At 42.7% G+C, this 14,347-nt stretch overlaps 1 protein-coding gene across 8 annotated transcripts in view; it reads right to left on the bottom strand.

Annotated features, from left to right (window-relative positions):
- NLGN4X (neuroligin 4 X-linked) overlaps positions 1–13,116 on the bottom strand; it is a 165,504-nt gene extending 152,388 nt beyond the window's left edge. For 3 of the 8 annotated variants that reach the window (XM_083437763.1, XM_083437762.1, XM_083437769.1), the window contains exon 1: positions 12,367–13,116. The gene's annotated coding sequence lies outside the window, so the exon portion shown is untranslated. Of the gene's footprint in view, positions 1–12,151; positions 12,170–12,366 lie in introns of those variants that run through there. The other 5 variants (XM_083437764.1, XM_083437766.1, XM_083437767.1 and 2 more) reach the window with 4 other exon arrangements.
- Between the last annotated feature and the right edge of the window lie 1,231 nt (positions 13,117–14,347).

The following is a 14,347-nucleotide window of genomic DNA, read 5'->3' as shown; positions in this document are numbered from 1 at the left end:
AGAAGCAAATTGATATGAGAGAAGGCATTCCCTCATATATGTGGATTTTGAATGTCAACATTAGCACCTTGAATTGAACCTGGAAGGTAAGTGGCAACCAACGTAACAGAGAACAGGAATTATATGCAACAAGCTTATTGCTCCATCAACACCCTGGTCACTGCATTTTGCACCTTTGGATCATCTTCAAGAGCATAAAGGCCATTAAAGTAGTCCATCCAGGAAGATACCAGAACATAGATAACTGTAGACAGACTATTCCTGTTCAGAAAAGGCCATAGATGATGAACCAACCTGAAGCTCAGTGTAGGCACTTCTAGTTGCTGGAGACACTTGGGCCTCAAGTAGCTGCAATGGTTCTAGGAGCACTATTAAAATATCTTTACTATTTTATTTCTCTCTTACAGCAACACACAAGAGCCAGAATAACTTCGGAAATAATAATAATGGAAGAAAGGTGATGTACAAATGTAAAAATTAGGAATTGGGAAACAGCTTTGACAACTTCCTTTCTGATAACCCTGCCAGTGCTTTTGCACCATGCTGACCTACCCATCACCAGGTCCTTTCCTGTGAGGTGCAGTGACACCAGTTATAGGCGGTCGTTTAAGCATCAAGGCCTCACCAAACCAACCACTACTGCTCCAAAGTCAGACTAAAATAAACCATGTACACACATATTTGGATCTCAGTGGGGCTTATTTATCAGGAAACATGCTTTGGGTTGCAGTAGAAGTGTGCTTTCAAATGCAATCTCAGTCATTCCGTGTGTCCGTATTACATTGCAGCGGTACAGAAATTCCAATTCCAGACTGTTTCGTGGCTATCTCCTTTGTAAACAAGCAGCAGAGTTCAGTGCAAAATGCTACGCTGCATCAGGAGGAAAGGATATTAAAATAATGACAGCCAGTAATAGCTGACTGATACTTTTATGACAGGGGAGATGAGATCTGTATCATCCCCAGAAATGGAATATTAAAAATTCCTAAGCATCTCCCTCCCCCATTGCACTGCTGAGAACAAGAATGCAATAGTACTGGCAGAAACTAACAATACGCTAGACATATTTTCAAAAATCTATCACATGAAACCCTACTAGTTCTGGTGAACATTACATACTCAGCAATCATTCTATATGAAACTTTCTAGAGTGCATAATACATTGTATATGATCATTTGTTTCCCTTGAGTATGCAATAAGATTACATGGAACACTGGTTAGGAAAACCACAATGAATCATCAACTTTTAATTTTATCTCTTTCAGTAATGGGTCTGATTACAGATAAAAATATTTACACAGTAGGTGTTAATTTTATCCCCTGATTCTTTGGCCCAAGAGCAAGAAAATGATAACTGATACATTTCTGTAGTAAGCAGAAGTAGGAATCTGGAGTAAGAGATAATAGCTTGGATTCCTAGTTTTTGGGAGCCTCTGTTCATGAAAGCAGTGTTTTCCATATAGAAGGGGAACTCTAATCCAACCCTCAAAGGCTCCACTCTGATCATCATGGATTCAGTAGGAATTTTCAGAATAAGAAGTGTTGAACCCTTCCAAAAGACTGGGATTCTAACTGTGTTCAGCTCATGGCCAGTATTTTTCTTTTGCAGGAAGCCATTTTGACAAATAAGATTTCCTTCCTATGCCTGTTTTAAAACCTTCCAAAAAGAGAAGGCTCAAAATTGGACAAGAAAAAGTGATACAGATGAGGAGGTTCCATGCTCAAAACTCAACATTCTGTCTATTGTATAATATTTACTTATGGTACCAGTGGGGTAGGAGAAAGAAAGAGATCAAGGCTGATATACATTCTAAAAGGAATAACAGAGCCCACTGTCTGGTCACCAAATGGCTTTATGTGTAACATCTTTAAAAACACTTCATGGGAGGTGAGCAAGATGCCACCAGAAAACCAGGGCTGCTTACCAACCACAATTTACTATTGGGTTCCAATGACTGCTGATATTGCTAATAAGAAACCCAATGGTGAAGGAATCGGTTTAGTATTAGCAGAATACAAACAGTTTTCCACATAAGGAAGGAAGGTGGACCGATTCCAAAACTAGTATGATACAGTCTGGTTAATACCATACAAGCAACAATGCAAGGGTAGAATAAGTGGCAGTTTATTCAGAGATTACTGAACTTCAGAACTGCATAATACCTTCCAATTTCATGCATGCCCTATGAATGTCTACAAACACAGCACACACAAATTTGGGCTACATACCTTCTGCAGAGAGGTTGCATTATCTAATTTACAGCCTCCAGTGCTGCAGCTTGTCTCTCCAGCTGTGCATAATTTAAACCATGTTCTACTGATTCAGCACTCCAAGGGATAGTACAAGCTACTTATTTTCCTTTCATCTAAAGGAGACCAGCAGCAAATATTATACCCAAAACCTCATTAGCTGTACAATGTCTACTGAATTGTCCCATCTATACACAGGTGTACTCCTCGTTCAAAAGCAGTCCGTCACCAAGCAAGCATGTGAGGCCCTGCAGATACAATGTCAGGCAAGCATTGGGAGGCTTCATTTGTGAAATCCCCACTCAGGCTCACTGGTTTGCCTTGGGCCAGTCACTGTCTCTCAATGTAACCTACATCACAAGGTTATTTTGGGGAGTAAATGAGGAAGGGGAGAACCATGTACACCATCCTGAGGTCCCTGGAGAAAAATGTGGGCTATAAATACAATAAATTAATAATATTAAATAAATAAATTTTGCAAAGTGCCCCTGAAAGTTTGTATCACATTAAAAGGTACAGTGGTACCTTGGTTCTCAACGGCTTAGTTGATGAAATATCGGCTCCCAAACGCCGAAAACCTGGAAGTAAGTGTTCTGGTTTGTGAACGTTTTTTGGAAGCTGGATGTCCAACACAGCTTCTGCTTGAATGCAGGAAGCTTCTGCAGCCAATCGGAAGCTGTGCCTTGGTTTTCGAAGGGTTTCGGGAGTCGAACGGACTCCCGGAATGGATTAAGTTTGAGAACCAAGGTACCACTGTATTGTCTTGAAGATACCACTAAAACATGGGACAATAGACAGAGGGTAGAACTCAACTAGTTCCTTGCACTCACAGCAGGGTTTTTGATCCAAAGGAAACAAATGATCATAGAAGAGATGGGGAGGGTGATTTGGGTAGGTGCCTCCTGTATCCCCTTAACACCACTTCCCAGGGCTGTGGGAAGCCATGACACAAGGGCACAAATGGGAATCCAATATGGCTACTCTTCTGGAAGGGATTTATTCAGCTAAATAAACTGAACCAAAACTATCCCATCACCATGGGTTTCACTTTAATCTTCATTATCTCAAGGAGTGCATAGGACACTGAAAAGTTAACAACAACAAAATAATTTCTGAATGGCGGAACAAATTAAAGGCAAGGAAAAATCTTTGGTACAGCAGACATTAGGTCTAATTGTTACATGTAATCCAACACTAATGCAGTACAAGAAAACTTAACAAGGGATACAACTAGTTAGCTCCATAGCCTGTTATCAAAATCTGACAGAATGTGACATATGAATCTACCTTGATTCAAGCATTTGGGCCACCCATGTCCAGCTCAATGCTGTTTTGGGGAGAGAGACCTGCAATCTGGGGTCTCAAAATGGGGATATTTTCTAGCCCTGTTATACTTAATCCTGTTAGCCAGAGATAGCAGTGATGGAACCTTCTGAATGCAATGATCTATGGCTGCTGCCTGAGCAGATGTGGAAACTTTATTCAGGGGCAAACACATTGCTGTAAGTGTGTAGTCCACATTGGATAAGATATAACAGAATCTGTAATGAACAATTATAAATTTATACTTCACTCAAGCTTTTAATTTAAATAATATATAGATTTATACTTTTCAGGACTTCAATAGTGTCATTACAAATTTCCAATTTTTCCATTTACTCTGTCAGTCACTCTCAGATATGGTCTTCTTACATGAATCCAACAAAATAGTCCCATTCTGCCCATGAATAAATTGGTGCCTTAAAAAAAGACCCTTATTTTAATAATGAGTGATAGTGCATTTTTCTCTTCCCTGGGCCAAGTCTTTTAATCAGCTCATTGTGATATTTTCTATCATGTGCTTCTAATAAGAGTTACAGTAATTTTCAAAGCCTGGCTCTCTTAAAAGTTTTAACATCTCCATCAAGAAGAAGAACATTCGCAAAATACTGTGGGAGAGAGGAACCTTGGAAATCTCACCGCATTACTCAAATGAATCACACTCCAAGTACATTAAAGACAGGGTTGGAATGTGAGCACATTACAGTTAAAGTGCACAGATGTGTTCAGTGTGATGAAGCCATCCTTTACAGAGAGTGCAAATATCTGATTCTGTCAGCGCTGTCATGGCCTACAATTATAGGAATAAATGAAAAGAATTTGGAGGTGTCTTTCAACTCAGTTTAGTCTTTGATACACGTCCTGAATCTGTAAACAAATCAAGAGGTTGAAACGACTTCAGAGGTTGTTATCTCAACAATGAACAGTTAAGGGGAGAACAAAACATTTAAAAATGAGTTCAATATTATTCAAAAATGTAGCAGGAAGGAAAATGATATAGTTCTGGATTTAGACCCCTTTCAAGGCCAACATTTTCAAGGCCAGCTACCCTTTGGTAGGTTGTTATGGATTCTACCATAACTCTCCAGCTAGACACTTCATCCATCAAAAAGGTCTGGTGCATTGGCATTACCTCTTGGCATAATTCTACCAAGAGCTTTCAAGACATTTTTTTTCCTTTTTGCCTGAGGTAAAGGACAAGATGGCACCCCCATTTCACATACAGATGCCAACGGACTGAAAATTTAATCTTGTTTTGAGATTGGTGATGAGCCACATTCCAGAGAGCAGCAGCCTAGTTTAGAGGGCACAGGGCAGGCTGTCTCCCAACACCTCATGGTCACTCAGTGTCCCCAGCATCTGATGTCTGAGATGGTTACTTCACTCGGACAACAAGGTCTAACCTGATTCCACTTTTGAGGATGCAATTTGCCAGGATATAAATATTTCTAGGGCAGCATACAGTCATTTGGCTGGCCAAAAACGAATTAGAACTTCTCGTGCTCTTGCCTGACTTCATGCTTGCTACCCATCCCTTCCACTCCTTCACACCTGCCTACAGCACCCTTGATCCATCTACTGCCAATGCTGGCATTCTGCTCCTTCTTCCTACCCACCTCTTTTCAGTAGATCCTTTGGTTACAAATCTTGGCCTGTCCCACCTATACTTTTCTTCCATTATCAGTGATACAAACCAGCATTCCAAATATGGCTGAACCCTCAATTCATATAAAGGCATTATACCAACTGTTCTATTTTCAGGCCATTTCCTAATAATTCGAAACACTTGAGGCATACCAAGCTGACATTTGCAGTGAACAGTCCACCACATCCCATGATCTTTTTAGTCCTGGGTAATCACAGCCAATTCAAATTTCATCAGCAAATGCATTAACTTAGAATACTTTGCTGCAAGAGCTATGATATCACCTGCTCTTATTTGCAATGAATATCATTTGCCATTTTGTTGCCCTTTCAGCATTTTGAAGAAATGCTTCTGAAATTCTTCTGCCTGCTTTGAATTTCACCCTCCTGAATAATTGGGTGGCACCCATAAACTTAATAACCTTATTATTCAGTCCTGACTCCAGATCATTTATTAGTAAGTTAAGCAGCATCAGTTCCTCCCAACAGAAATACTTGGGGATGTCCATTGCTTATATCCTTCTATTTATTCTGGTCATCTCCTTCCTGTTCTTTAATCATTTTCTGATCCATACAAAGACAAAGCCACATATCATGTGTATCCAAAGTTTGGTGAGGACTCATGGCTTTATCAGAAGCTTTCTGGAGCTTCAAGTATTTACTAAATAGCCCCTATCTCCATTTTCATTGACAATTTTGAATCGTTCTTAAAGACTGATTATCATGCAGATGTTTCTAAGTGCATGCAACCAAAACATAAGGTCCAAAAAGGACATTGGATGCCAGTCTTACATGTGCAGTCCTTCCATGTCTTCACTTTGAGCCCACATGGGTTCAGGACAATGTTTCAATGGGCTATGGTCTCTGGTCTCAATAAGTACATATAGTAAAATGTTTCACAGGTTCTGTTTGTGCCAAGGATGAAGAACCTGCACACCTCCACCACCACTACACCACTGCCAATATTATTAGACTCCAGTTTCTATTAGCCACAGCGAGCAAGGCCAATGGGCAAGGATGATGGTAGTGGTAGGTGTAGAGCTGGGGTGATGGAGGAGGTGACCAAAGGCACAGGAGCTGAATGCAATGCTTCAGGCTTCTCTACCCTGCCCCCCTCTCTCAAGGTAACACCTCTCCCCATACAACACACCTCAGTGACCCTGCTCCATGACCTCAAGTGCTTTTGCTTGGCTGGAATGTGTCCATGAACAATGATAATGCCTCTTATTTTCCTGGATAGAGTAATGTGTTTGTAAAAACCTCTGGCTTTTGCATGGCTGGAATGTGGTCTTCTCCACAAAGGTAAACATCACACCTGTTAATCCATCCACTTCGGCGCTGACCCTACCCACCACCAGCAGGTCATCCCCAAGGTTACTCATGTAGCAGTGCAGCCTTCAAGCTAAAAGTTTCTTACCACTATTGTAGTGCAACATTAACTGAGGGCCACAGGTTTGCCACCCCCAATATATGCTTTTTGTTATGGAACAGGTAGATCAGATAAGGTGAAATAAAGCTGATTATCAAGGGTCATAACCCACACCTCCAAACTTTTTGTTTTCCAAATTGGGCTTTTTGGCAAAGCCTTCCTTCTGAAGATAGCTCTTTTCTTTATGCTGCCCTGCTGTTCTTTCACTCTTCTTCTCCAGAGTCTTGGAATCACAAATTAAATTACTTTTTAATTTATGTAAATGTGATTTAGGAACAGGAAATTGTCAAACCTGATTGCAGAGGGGGAAATTTGCATCCCATTCTTACTTTTGAACATTTCTTTTTTAAAAAAAGTACCAATTTTCTTTTAGAAAAATTCTCCACCATTTCCCTCACAAATTCACATGGTCCCCTGAACAAAATGTTGAGGTTGAAAGAGAGAAGTGTAAGTCATGAAACTCACCATATGGCTTTGGGCAAGTCATATATTTTAGCCTAAGCTGATGAGTTGTGAAGATAGGATGGAATAAGAAGAACTGCCAAAAAAACCCAAAAAACCACTTAGAAACTGTGAACATCAAAGATTGTTGTTCCTAATATTCCTAAAGATAAATGGCAACTTGTTATATTTAGGAATTTTCCATTGTGCACACACAATTTCCATTTTCCACCCCCATCTCCTGCTTTTCTTCCTCACCTTCGGATCTACTGAGAGAGCTTTCACTACCCATTATTTCCAGGAATAGTGCCAATGAAATCTCATTTCTATCAGACAACAAGCATTTTCCCCTCCCTTGGAATTCATATCAGGAGACTACTAAAGCAAACAGAACGAGGCCCATTAAAAGGTGAGAGAGCTGAATACATAACCCTGTCAGATGTGGGGATCAAAATGGCTCATAACATAAATGCTTTACAAACATCGCTTCAGTACACCTGAGCTGCATGGTGACAAAGAACAGATGCAGGTTGGACGGAGAGCCCCACTGTGGCTCTGAATGGCTTAGTGCTAGTTTTGTGCATTTGGCCTGGTTTTATAACATTTCTTTTTTCTTCCTTCCTAGGTTTCCAGGTACTTAGGCATATGCATTGCTAATGAACCTTGGGCACACAAAAGCCTCCTGTCACTCTGTTGTTGTTGTTTTTCCCCCACTACACAGAAGGTCATAAAATGGCAGAATGACAGCACCTTCTATGAGGTTTAAACACAGCTGCTGTTCCACACAAGTGGATCTGTGCCACACAGTGGGTGATTCGAACTCCTCAGAGAACAGGCCCTCACCTTTAAAAGACAAGTAGCAGCTGTACTGAGGGCCCATCAAAAACAGCAGTGCACGCTTTCCTGCCCCCATGCAAGAAACGGACATTTTAAAGCCATTTCCATTTGGAGACTGCAAGCAAGTGCCTCTTCCTTGTGATTCACAGCTTCGTCTCGCTGACTACTGATGAACTTCAGCTTGGCATCCTCGTATTAAGACAGCCATTTTTGACAAACCTTTTATCATTGTTCTTTTGGAGACAAACTGGCTGTTAAAGAACATGAAGTTCAGTGAACAGATTCAAGAGAGCATTTGTGCAGCGAAGTGAGACACATGGAGTTGGTTTGGGGTTTTTTTTACTTCATAATACAGTCAAAATTCAATAATAATAGTTAATTCTGCTGAGATGACAATAGACACAATGTACAAAAGGAATTACTTTCATTTTACCTATCATATATGGCAGTCAGTTTTTATTTGAACTAGTTTAGTTTAATTATTATTCTTATTTGCCAACACATTTCCTATTCACTCTGGAAATGAAATATTCTGACGCATGCAACACATAGATTTAAAGGTAACTGTATTTGTAGGGTAATAAACCAGCCATTTTCCTCATATGTCTAGACTATATTAGGGCCTGGAAGTATTATAGAATTAATGAGAAACTACTAGAAAGAAACAGCATGAGAGACCCAATGCAATTATGATCCAAGGAACAAATGAAATTACATTTGCATTTATTCCCCATAGTTATGAAGAAAGGAAAGGCATTTTTTTACTGAATCATTTCAGAATAAATTTTAACATTAAATAACTTTTTTGGTTTTTAATTTCATTGGTATACCACCCAAATGCTTATGCTTATGTAAATTATTGATAGGTAATTATAGACAGTACTTTTATATATGAAGAGTTTTACATGATTAAAACCAGTAAGATACACTCCTATACCAGATCAAGGGCCACTCTGTCACTGGAAACAATCATCTATAAACTATAAAGGTTTCCATCCAGTGAATAAAACAGAATGATACCATCAACCATATCCTGTTCCCAAAATAGCAAGGAAACCATTTATGTCTCAATATCTCTCTGTATTACGTAAGAAAAATACTTCTGGCCTTCCATAAATCTGAGTTTGAAATTTGCACTAAGCTCCATATTGCAGAGATTCCTGAAAACGATAAGAAAGTAGCAATCCAAGTTATGTCCACATGAAAATGCTGCCAAATTGCTATGCCCTTTTGCCCTTTCCTTTCAAGCCACACTATCTCTATATTGTCCTATATGCCCCACCTTAAACATACAGATTCAAAATATTTTTTCAGCTTAGAGGAAGACCTTTCCCCTCTTCCCTCAGTGAAAGTTACAGCAAGGGTATATCTTCTCTCCTTGCTTCTTTTACTCCATTAAAAATAAAATAAAATAATGTATCTCAAGAAGAGAAATTGTTTACATCTCAGGGACCGCAATGCTCTCCACAACACACACACACACACACACACACACACACACCAAAGCAAGAACTTGGCAGCAAAATCAAAGACAGCTAGTGTAATGGATTCAATAGCCACATCAAGTCTTTGCCTCTGGTTACTGAATCACCAGACCTGTTACAGTTTAATCCAGAACACTTGATTTATTGAACACAACCAAGAATTGAAGAGAGTTTATTCTATTGCATATCATTTAATACCATTGCTACATCTCATCACAAACACAACCAGTTCCTGCCCTTATTGAAATTCTCATATATATAAAAATAGATATAACTTCGAGATCTCATTAAGCCCTTCTCTTTCCCAAGAAGACACTATCAACGGAAAGGAGAGTAGGCCCGGCTGAATATATCCCATGATTTGTACAACAATCCTGCTTTTGTCATTTGCAAAACAGACACACAATGAGTCTTTTTAAGATACAGAGAGAAGTGCATGGAAGCAAAGCCATTCAAGCAATTGACCAAACCTCCTTCAAAAAATAAATAAAATACACATCATTAAGAAGTGTCCACACCACCACCTTGTGGAATCTTCTCGCAAGAGCAACACCTGCTTCTTTCTGCCCAAAAAAGAAAAAAGGCGCAAGAAGAAAAGAAATAAAGTTATATTCTTCTTCTTCTCTTTATCCTGTATGGATAGCAAAAGGACTGATAGAGATGGTTGTCTTGCTGGTTTTCAGAATGGAAAATGTTCTACTGAGACAATTAGCTTTGCTTTATTTCTACCACCACCATCTCCTTCCCTTGAAATAACTCACTGTCATAGCTTTGAACTGTAAGGATCATAATTAACCAGTCGCTGAATGCAGCCACTTTCCAATGCATCCCTCTCTGCACTCAAAATGGAAACCAGGAAACCACAACCTGTAAATCTCCACTAACCGGAAAGCCAGCTAGGGAGCATGATGGCCAGACTAGGAAATCCACTTTCCTTCTTCCATCTCTTACCATAGCTACTTACAGGATACTCAGAGCAGAGAATATACCCCCTAGGTGGGTATTCTTAACCTCTAGGATTTCCTTTCTTGTACCTGGTTCTTGTCAACCCTGAGGCACAGATCCTATCAAGCAGGATCACTAAATGTTGCTGCAAGATGGTGGGGGGTTGCCTGCGTGGTTGGTGACTTCACTTCACTTTACCCTTGGGGGCTGGCTGCAGCAGTGGCAGCCGTGATCACCTGGCAAATGGCTGGGAAACTTGCGGAAGCAATGGGATAGGCAAGTTAACCTGAAAAAACAAACCCCACAAAAATGGGTCTGGCAAACCAAGAGGCGGCAAAGTTGGTCGCTGAGAGGAAAGCAAGAGGATGTCCAAAACTGTCTGGCATCTCTCATGGTTAGAGAAACTCGATGGGTTAACCTGACAGGCTGAAAGTGCATTTGTGTGTGTGTAGCTGAACCCTTTTGGTGCCAAAGAGGGACAGCAGATGGAGGAGACCTGTCTGCATCAGGGACTTGGACGTGTCTGCAGTGGCTTGACAGGGGGTGGGTGCGGGGAAAGCTCTGCTTCTCTCCCCCTCCCGCCCCCACAACTAGGGTCTTCCTTTCTTGCAATCTTAAACACGTCACAGAGGTCCCACCACGCAGGCTGGGAAGGGGGGGTGTTGTGGGGGGGGGTGAGGATAAGGAAACCGCTTAAACAAAAGGTGTGGGGAAGAGTAGAGGGTAACAAGTTAGCCGGCCGCTCTTCTGACCCCCTTCATGGGTGGCTGCAGAAGGGACAGAGCATCATTCACAGCGCCCTGCAGAGTGAAAAGCACGCACGGGGGTGGGGGGGGGGTCGGAAAATGAAAGCAGCTGCAGTGCAGAGAAGGAGGGGGAGGCAGCAATGAGCAGAGGCAGCCCCTGGATTCTGGGCATTTAGGCAGAAGTGGGTGTGGGGGGAGAGGATCAGTCCTAGGCTTCTTAACTTTCCACTAGAAAGTCAAGAGTTGGCAGCTTTGATAAACCATTCAAGGCAAGAGATGAGGCAGCGTCCGCTTCTCCCTCCCTCCCCCCGCCAAGCCAGTTTCCAGGAAGGTGCAGAAATCTCTGGACAGACAAATCCCCTCCCGTCCCTGCAATCCTGCTCTCTTCATTCCCACCCCTCCCCGAGAGTCCTGCCCCGCTTCTTTGTAGAATAAGCGATTTATGTTACCCTCTTTATACCCCCACTTCCACCATACAAACAAATAATAAAGAGGGCCGATAGAGGCGGGGGGGGGGTAGAAGAACCCACCCAAATGCCACCCTGGAAATCAATCACGTGGGTTTAAAAAACAACAGGCAGCCTCCGGCAGATGAAGAAAAAGAAAAGGACTTGCTTAATGCCTCCAGAGAGCCTCCAAAATCGTTCCTTCTTAGGAAAAGACATGGAGGCGGGGGGGGGGGAGAGGTTAAATCAAAGCTTAGCGTGCCTCTCTCAACACCCACCCCCGTTGCAAAGAACAGGGCACCGGGGTGCTGTTTCCTTTCCCAAGCTCTGCCTTCCCCCGTTTGCTGAAACTGTAGCAATGCTCTCTCTATCTTTCTGTGTACTGCAGATATGAGCCGCCCGCCCCCCCCCCCGCCCCGTTCCCTCTCCGCCACACTCTTCTGTTTATTTGCCTGTAAAGGCAGAGCTACTTTGTAAACATCTCACACAGAGCCCCGGAGCCTTCCTAAAGAGCTGACTGCAGCAAAGTGCCCCCCATCACTTAAGAGCGGTGGTCCAGAGACATGGGATGGTGCCTGGGCAAAGAGATCTAGAGATGCATTACATACATGAGACATGGAAATCATCTCCAGTGCTGAGAAACGGGAAGTATTCTCTTTTTCCCAATAAGAGGGTGGCAATGCTCCCCCCCCCCCGAAAACAGTGCAGAGACGACTGCAGCAAACCAGTCCCCCCTCTGGAGTACCAGCTGCAAACGAAGAGGTGGGGGGGGGGAGTTTGGGAAGGAAAAGGCAAAAAGGACAGAGCTCTGGCTTGTACCTACCTCGGCGGAGGAAGCTGCCTCTGTGTTTTAGGGGTCCTTGGCAGCCTGTGTCTTCCCAGGCGACTTCCAGCAGAATCGCAGCACGCAGCAGGCTTCGCCGGGGTCCAGCTTCTTTTCCTCCCCCCACCCCCTAGCTCGCGTGGTGTGCGTGTGAAATCCAACACGGTTTTGTTTTGGGTTGTTTTTTTCCCCCCTTTAGTCCAGAGGAATGCAACAGCCCCTCGCAAAAAAAAAGCAGAAAATCTTGGTGGTGGACAGCGACCAAACCAACCAACCAACCAACAACCCCAAACCGGCAGCAACACAACAGCACTAGGTTTGAAAGAACCCGGCGCTTTCTGTTGTAAATGACCTACATTCAAGCGGCAAATGCATTGCAATCGGCGGCGGCGGCGGCGGCGGCGGCAGCGGAAGAAGAAGAAGGCGCGTTGGGTCTGGGAGTGGGAGCTCCGCTTGCCTATTGCAGGGAGACAAGCGACAGCGAGAGGGAGAGCGAGACTGATCGGCGAGGCAGAGCGAGATTGAAGAGCGAGCGAGCGGTCCAGGCTGTGCCAGGCTGTCTCCTTCCGCGATTGGACCAAACTGAATGGAATTTACAAAGCCGGCAGCCAATAGATCTCCGCAGCCGGCCCCATCGCTACAGGAAGCATACCTACATCTACAACCGCATGCAAAGAGCATCGAAGCCTAGTGCAAACCAGCTGGAACAGAAGGATCAAGGGTGGCTGTAGTGGTTGAACAGGTGGGCATTTTACACATGTAGGAATAAAAAAGAAAAGGAAAAAGCGGGGGTATCTAGAAGGAAAGACTCCTCCTCCTCTCTAGAGTCCCTGCCTACTTTTTGGTCTAGCTTCTCTTTTACTCAGTGCACGCTCTTAACCCTTTCGTGCCACCATGCCTACTGAAATGGTGTTTCCACTACCGGCAGTGAATGCCTGGAAACTTGTTTGAATAGTAACAAATCATAGGAAATTGCTGCACCTGATAGGATGACTGAGAAATGCTGTGATGGACACATGAGTATCACACACACACACACACACACACACAGACCTCATAAAAGTTGCAGGTGCCTTTTCTAGTACAATATAATGGCTCCACATTTGGTTTGAATATCAAACCAACCTATCTCACAGGGTTGTTGTAGAGATTAAATCGGGGGAGAACCATGTGTGCCACCTTGAGTTCTTCAGGTAAAAGGTGGGATATAAATGCTATTGATAAAAATAATGTATCAAACTAAGACTCGGGTTATGATAGGTCACAATAAGGACTGGGATCAGGGTTATTTGAACCCATTTTACTTCAATAGACCATCAAACCACAGGTGGGAGTGTTATTCTGAGTAGATGGATTTAAGACCACTCATTTGTGCCAAATCCTGATATGTCTAGTCATCATGACAGCCATCTAGCTCCATCCCCAAGGAGAATCCAAAGGTTCAGGATGCTCTGCAACCTTCTTGCTACACATAGCAATCCCTTCTCACCCACTGACCTTCTCAAATTTACCCTTTCCCACACCATGCAACTTCTAAACCCCCTTTCCATCTTCCCAACCCTACTTTTGAAGCCACTTTTATCTTTTGTTTTGCAACCCCAAGTTTCACCTTCAACCTATATCTCCTCTTACTTTTCTAAAACCCTCTCATGCTCATACATAACCACCACGATAACATCCTTTCTGTCCTCCCACATATTGCAACTTCTAAACAACACTTTCACCTTCTGCCCAATTGCAATCCCCTCATGTTTTGCAGCCCCTTTTGCACCCCCACTTTTATCTTCATCCCCATTTCCATGCCTCCCTCTTTTGCAGCCCCCTTTGCATGTACGCACCATGATGACATATGGTACTATGTGTTCAAGAGCAAGTTCAGTTAATGGATGTTGCTCATCAATGAGATAGCTGCTCTAAATAACTACAGTGGTACCTCGGGTTAAGTACTAAATTCGTTCTGGAGGTCCTGAAACTGTTCTTA

This window comes from Podarcis tiliguerta (assembly GCF_965153285.1).
Source record: "Podarcis tiliguerta genome assembly, chromosome: 4".
In the NCBI taxonomy this organism is placed as follows: domain Eukaryota; kingdom Metazoa; phylum Chordata; class Lepidosauria; order Squamata; family Lacertidae; genus Podarcis; species Podarcis tiliguerta.
This window is presented reverse-complemented; position numbering and strand designations above follow the sequence as displayed.